This window comes from Ixodes scapularis, unplaced genomic scaffold (genome assembly GCF_016920785.2).
Source record: "Ixodes scapularis isolate PalLabHiFi unplaced genomic scaffold, ASM1692078v2 PGA_scaffold2__306_contigs__length_199485367, whole genome shotgun sequence".
Lineage (NCBI taxonomy): Eukaryota > Metazoa > Arthropoda > Arachnida > Ixodida > Ixodidae > Ixodes > Ixodes scapularis.
In genome coordinates, this window is record NW_024609857.1 from 79,919,402 (window position 1) to 79,927,039 (window position 7,638).

Below are 7,638 nucleotides of genomic sequence, written 5' to 3' on the forward strand. Positions count from 1 at the left end.
TGACGAAATCGACGTTCACAGGCAGACTGGCTAAATAAGTGCCTGTGACAATTTGTGTTGCTTTCCAGCCTGAATTTCATACATATTTTTGCCTCGAACATTCTAAATGCACGGGTCGTCCAGATTTTTGGAACTGGTGCGAAATGCAACAATAAAAAAATTCTCTAGCTAGTGCTGCGCGTCTTGGTCGTCTCAGTTCTTTGTTCGTCTATACCAAAATATAATCGACACAAAAAGCTGCTTGAAGCTCTGTACTTTTTTCACCTATTACGTCCAAGCTGATTACATTTTTGGTGATTATATTTCTATTACGTTACTAGAGCCTCGCACACTAACTCCCGAGTGTGCGATGCAAAATTAAAATGGGATACCCAGAAACCAGTTGCAGGTGTCCTGAAGTCGCTGACGCAAATTTTGAGTATAGTATTTGGCAAAGTATTTGCAGGAGACCAAATGCATTTAATTGTATTTGTATCTTGTACTTAAATTCTTTTTTGGAGATGTAATTATATTTGTAATTAAATACATTTTTGACGAAGTAATTTGTACTTGTATTTTGATACATATTTGCATGTATTTTGCCCATTCCTGCGCCCACTATACAATGTTTGCTCCTATAAAACTCAACCGCATCCTTTTAAAAAAGAAAAAAAATCTACCGAAGCGTCAGAAGCGCACACCTCGGACAACAATATTAATTTCCAACACACTCGCGAAGAACGCACAAAACTTCAGAAACTAACATTAACCCCCCGTAAAAGAGAAACGGCCACAAATCTAGCCCCGTTCGCGAGGTGCGACTCGAAATAGTTACGGAAAAAAATACGCTGCCAGCAGTAGTAATTAACCAAGACAGGCACTGATGCACACGGCGTTCGCGACGCTCGAGCTACAAACACGCTATATACGGGCAAGCTACGCAGCACGCCATCATCAGAGGGGATAATCACCTTACTAGGAGGCTCGTATTCCGTGGTACCGGCCACTAATACCAGTACAAATGGAACAGTATCTAGATCGAGCGAACAGCAGATCTAATCGGATAGCCTCCTTACACGGCTATGTCCGTAACGTCACGGCATGTAACCAGATGTTACCGCTTCGCTGCTCGGAAGTGGCCTCCCAACAGGAGCGACGAGCACGTAACAGCAGTCCCCACCGAACCCCGCACGGGCTCGACAAGCGCATCGACGCACGTTCGAGTTCTCCCCCGGCCAAACCCCGACACCGCAAAAATAAAAACTATTCCAGTTGATGTCAAGGCCGGCCGGGATCGAGCAATAAAAGTACGCCATCCGCGCGTCTCGCGGCTCTTTGACGTTCTCGATTCGAGCAACGTGCCATCATACAAACGCAGTAGTGTACGCGCAAAGCTCGCCCCCAAGCCAAGTCAACACGCCGCATGACTGAAAAGTCTTCTTACGGCCGTAAAAACAGGTGGGGTTCGAACAATGTAAGTATCGCGCCCGAGCGCCTTTCAACTTCCGCGCAACAAGCGCGACACTGAAATGTCAAATAATCTAACAGGCCGGTCTTGAAAATAGACGAGTTGATAAACCATATTTGCTCTGAATAAGCAGTTTGCGTAGTGTCAAAGAGTCTACTGGATTTACCAGTGTATTCCAACACCCGCTACCCATTCATGCAGAGGCTGCAGTTTGTACCGCGACGGGCTGACCCAACGCACAACAGTTATAGGCCGCCGACGGCCATGCCGCTGCCATAATTTCTAGGCTTCCCAGGCTGTACCCGCCGACGTGAACGGCAGGTTTTCCCTGGCCTCCCGCGCAGCTGTACAGGATAAAACTATGAGTAACTCGTCACATCACCACAAGACCGCCGCTCCCCTCGTGCAGCTTTTCACTGCACGAGCACAGCTCTTTCCCCACCTAGCTGTCTTTTCTCCCCTAAATTTATAATTTCACTCTACTCCAGGTTTCTGCACGACCAATTACGCTCTCTACGCCCTCGAGTCCCAACGCGAACCCAACCACGGCCGAGAGCCGTACTGCATCAGGCGGCAGCGCAAAACGCACGCTAGCCGCCGCTCCTCAGGAGACGGAGAAAACGAAATGAAAGAGTAACTCCCGCCGCGAGGCTCAACCATCCATATGGCGGTGTGAGGATCCAGAACCCCTGTCCGCAGAATTAAGCGGAATCAACCTCATGACTCTACAACCAGATGCGCACGGGTCATGCCCATCGCGTCAGACTGGACTGCACCGAGCATTACACACACACAGCCACTGATAAAGTGAAAACGGAAACTCTGTGGTCTGCTGGATTCCGATGTCTACTCACCAGACATCACGTATCCGGCAACGTTTAGGGGGCTTAGCCCCTAAGTTTAGCCCCTGGCCACAAGGTACTCGTTCCAAGCGATATTGGCTGGAACCACAAGAGCGCACACCGTACCTTAAAACGCTGTCAACTAACGAAGCTCACAACCGCGCTGACAGCTCAAGCAATGCAAACTGGGAGCTAGCATGCGGTCAAACCGAAACGCTGAGCTCCTCCCGGACAAAATGCAATGCGGGGATAATTTCCAAACACATTCCGTGCAACCACCATCCGCGGTGGGAGCGTTCTCCACCAAGAGCGATGCATCTCTAACACGTCCGAGCGGTAACAAGCGGTCCAAAACATTACATCGATACGCAAGCAAAGGCGGTTAGGCGCATCACATGCCCCAAACCGTGAGCCGGCATCTTTCCCAGCAGACGTGAACGGCCGGAGGCGTAGGTGAGGTGACGCCCGACGCTATACAGGCCTCGAGGAGTGCGGTAATTTCGACGCACACAGGGCTATTGCGCAGCAGGATCAACCTGCCAGCATCCAACGGTGCGCTGAACAGCCAATACTCAAGGCGCTTCTCGTAACGGGGGATCGGTAAATTTCTGACATTCTGGGGAAAAGGGTTAATCTTTTAAAACAACGGTCATGGTCCGCTCCTCCTCGTCAGGCAGGCGATCATGTCAGAACCTTCGTGCGGCGAGCCTGCAACGAAACATCGTGCGGCATTCCCGCAACGAGGGTGACCCCCCAAAAGAGCGCGAAACAGTGCCCCAATTCAACCGGAAACAGGCTAGGAATCAGAATGTTAGCCCGATCAAAAATCAGGCCCCACGTTGCGGTGCCACTTTATGCGGGCTTCTACCTCCGATTCCCTCAGACCCTGTCTCCGGATGAATATGACAGCAATCATTCGCTCTCGGCTAAAGGCTATATTGAGTCTCCTATTGCCTGGGGGGTTTCGGTATCGGAGAACGGTCATCAGCGAGGCCGGGGGTAAGTCCGCTGCCACTGCAGCTGCTCCTCCCAGCGGTGGTCATCCACACCGCGTCATGGGGACGTCGTCGTCCAGGGTCGCAGTACGGTTCGTCCGTCGAGGCCGCCGCTCGACCTTGCATTAGCACTCCCCGCGCCAGCGTCCTCGTCTCCTGTCACCGCTGGACGTTTCTTTCGTTGTCCGCAGCTCGAGAGAGAAGCTGTCCGAGAGAGCCTTCCTTTATCCGGCTTCCCCTTTTCAAGCCTTCGCCCCTTTGTTCTGGGAAGCCAGTCCCGTGACGTCAGTTGGCTTAGGGGAGTGATCCAGCCGGATCTTGTGATGCGCGAGGCCATCGGGACCCCCCCGAGACGACGCATGTCGGAGGCATGGTGCGCTAAGCTTCTGCCGGGCCCCCGACGGAGTCCGAATGGCTGGAATCTGTGGCCCGGTGGGTCAGCGCGGAGGGGGGTAGCCAGATCTCCACACACCTTAAGGAACGCTATAAAATAAGGCAGCTTCAAGTTAGCCCGTTTGTTGGTTTGGCAGATTGTTAATCTTGAATTGTGCATATGGCGTCGTTGTATTAAGCGCCAAGGCGACGCCGACTAAAAGACACCGTGTACTGTTTGGCGACCATCGCCTCTTCTGTGAAAAGTACGCCCTACAAACGCCACAGTTATGTTTGTTAATTTATGTATTTATTAATACTGTTCACCCTTTTCTTAGGGCGGTTACAGGAGTGGAAGAAAATGACATACCAATACATTTCACAATATATAAGAAAGTATACAGTACAACCACGCGGATACAAGGACACAAGTTTTTACACACTTTCTGAAAATGTTTGAAACGTAACTAAAAGACACACTCAGAACACCGAACAGATTCGCTTCTCCAGCGTTTTCTCAAATGCAACAATATTTTCTATAATTACAGTATCTTCTGGTAGATCATTCTATTGTTTAACAGTTCTAACAAAAAACGAATACTTAAAAATGTCATTACCCGTTGTATTTCAAAGGCCTTGTTATGCACACCCCGCAATGGCCGAGTCGAACGTGGTAGCAAGATACGGGAGGTGTCGATGCGCAGCTCGTTTCGAGAGAGCTTAAAAAGAAGTTTAAGTCTGGCAATTTCTCTGCGACTTGACAATAAAGGGAGGCTTAGTTCTTTGATAATTGGAGTCACCGAATCAGTTCGACCATGCCTCGAACAGATAAAGCGGGCTGCCACTCTTTGTATTTTCTCTAACTTATCAATCTGGTTCTTCCTATACGGATCCCAGAGAGCACAGGCGTATTCCAGGGTTGGTCTTACCAGGGTTGTGTATGCGGATAATTTTATATTAAATGGAGCATGCCTTAGATTGCGCTTTAAAAACCACGACTTTTTAATAGCCTTACGATACAAACTATCTACGTGCAGTTTCCATCTTAAATCTGAGGCTATCGTTACCCCTAAGTACTTTAAATGATCAGCTACTGTTAAAGACACGTCTCCTATTTTATAATAGTAAGTAAGAATGTTTTTGTTTGCTTGTTATTCTCAGAAATATAGTCTTTTTGCGGGTTCAGCTTCATTCCCCATATTTGACACGAATTATTTACTGAGGCGAGCGACAAGTTTAAGTTTTCTTGGTCTACAGGGCAGCGAACTTTAGTGTAGAGCAGGCAGTCGTCTGCGAATAACCTAAGTGTATTATTGGAGCTTACTGTTTCCGCCAAATTGTTGACGTAGCATAAAAATAACACTGGTCCCAGAACTGACCTTTGGGGGACTCCCGACGGCACCCTACAGACAGACGACGCAACACCATCAATAACTACAAACTGTCTCCTATTTTTAAGATATGCGCTAATCCACTGAGTGACGTGATCATTAACTCTGTAACTAGTTAGTTTTCTTATAAGTCCCTTATGAGATACCCGATCGAATGCTTTTGATGAGTCTAGACAAACCGCGTCCATTTGCCCTCTTTCGTTTGACGAGCTCGAAAAATCATGAAACGTTTCAAGCAACTGCATTACTGTGGAAAACCCTCGTCCAAATCCATGTTGGTTTTTAGAAAAAAAACTTTTGAACATTACAAAATATTCGTGAAGGCTTCTGGAAATTATGTGCTCCAAAAGCTTACAGGAAGTGCATGTTAATGAAATAGGTCTGTAGTTTGCACATTATGCTTATCTACCGATTTGTGAACTGGAACAACCCTGGCACACAACCAATCCCTGGGAACACTATGGTGTTCTAAAGAGACCCGAAATATAATTCTCAAGTATTTAGAAATATACTTTGCATATCGTTTTAAAAATTCATTACGAATATTGTCTGTTCCAGGTGACTTTTCGGAATCAATATTTAGTAATAGTGAAAATACTCCTTGTTCAGTGATAGTGATGTCCGGCATAAACCGAAGCGAGTAGGCACCTCCCGTGCTCAAATCCGGGGTGATATTCGCTTCAACAAATACAGAGCTAAAATATTCGTTTAACCGTCTGGCTATAGTATTCGGGTCTAAAATGGTTTTACCATTTTCCGTAATATACTCTATTTTCCCCTTTGAAGGTGCAAGGTATCGCCAGAATTTCTGTGGCGCCGTCCTCAGAAACTGTGGTAAAACGGAAGTAATGCTTTTTAGACTGATTTCATTTGCATTTCAATTCATCTGAAAGACGGGAAAAGTCACCTTGGTTTGTACAGTTTTGCTTTCGCCTTCTTTTTATTCTACGCTGTAATTGAATAATTTTTCTTGTAATTCACGGACGTTGCCTATAAACCTGTTTTTTTCCTTTTAAGAACAAATCGTTCTAAGCAGTGGTTGATAATGTCTTTAAAACGGCACCACAGGTCATCTACGTCCTTTGCGTCATCGAATCTAGATAACGATGATTCTAGATAATCCAAGATATCGACGTCGTCGGAGGTTGTTAAAGTCATGCACATAAACTACGGGACGCTTAGAGGCCGCCATTGATGATACAACATTGCAAGTCATCAGGACTAATTTGTGGTCTGAAATACCCTCGTGCAAAGACACAACATTGTCACTCAAATTTGTACCGACAAATATTAAGTTCAGTACGGAGTTTGCAGTTTTCTCCTCTCGGGTAGCCTCATTTACGACTTGCGTTAGGTTCAGGTTAAACATCATACCAAGAAGCAATTCAGATGATTTGGCATCTACGTTGCCTACCTCAAGGTTGCTCCAATCTATTTCGGGCAGATTGAAATCACCCGCAAGAATAAAGTTATCTTCGTTAATGAAGTTAGCAATTGTGAAATCGTAAATTATTTCCATCGTGGACAGCGGGGAATCAGGAGGTCTGTAGACCGCTCCTATTACATACGTTTTGTCACAGAAAGTAATTTTGCACCATACACTTTCGGTATCTGGAAGATCATCCATCACAAGGCACACGATTAATATTTTGAGAATTACAGCAACACCGCCCCCCCCCCCCCCCCCCCCCCGCGTTGAGCGGTCTTTTGGAACCATCTTGTAAGCAGGTGGTAGTATTTCCTCGTCTTTTATATCTGCGTTGAGCCACACTTCTGTGACAACGACAGTATGCGGATTATATAGCATTAGTATGTGTTCTAACTCGCTAACTTTAGTGACGAGACTTCTGGCGTTCGTATTGATAAGTCTGAGCGGTTTTGTTTTTGCATCTCGCGATTCTCATTGATTCGGGCTTTGTACCTTATCTCTCAGCTTTGTTCAGCTGGCGGTGTTGTCATCCTGTACGAAAAAGTCGTTATCGATCTGAATTTTGTCGTCGAAAAGTTTAACTCGGTAACCGTTGTTTCTTTTTGTGCCCGTGCTTTCCCAAAGCATTTTGCGCCTACTTAACGTCGCCTGCGAGTAATCTTTTTGAACAGAGATTTTGGTACCTTTTAATTTGTTGCAGTTCTGAAATACCCGCATTTTTTCGTTGTAGTCCCGAAAGTTCATTATTGTAGGTCGGGTGTGTTTTTCACGTTTTTTTCCATAGCCTATGAATTCGCTCCATTGTCTCTATTTTTAAACCGAGACGGGCATGAAAAAGGTCCTCAAGCACCACGGATCGAACGTCGTCACTGGTCTTTTTTTCTGGCTCAGGAATCCCAAACACAATCAAGTTATTTTTCCTAGACCTATCCTCCATATTCACCGGTGCTTTTTGCTGAAGTTTCACAGTTTCTTGTAGTTGCTTTACCGTAGTAACCACGTTCCCAATGTTTTCTTCGTTTTTTTGTGCCTTACCCAATTTGGTTTCAATATCATCGATTATTTTGTTCATCCCATCAAAACTTGCCTGGGGTTTTGCTTGGTTAGTCTTTTATGTCTTTCACGTCATCGCTCATTTGCTTTTGGCTATCGAGTAGTTCTT

General features: G+C 46.2%; 1 pseudogene; it reads right to left on the minus strand.

The window, feature by feature from the left end:
• Nucleotides 1–6,312: 6,312 nt before the first annotated feature.
• LOC115308862 lies at nucleotides 6,313–6,794 on the minus strand (annotated as a pseudogene).
• Between the last annotated feature and the right edge of the window lie 844 nt (nucleotides 6,795–7,638).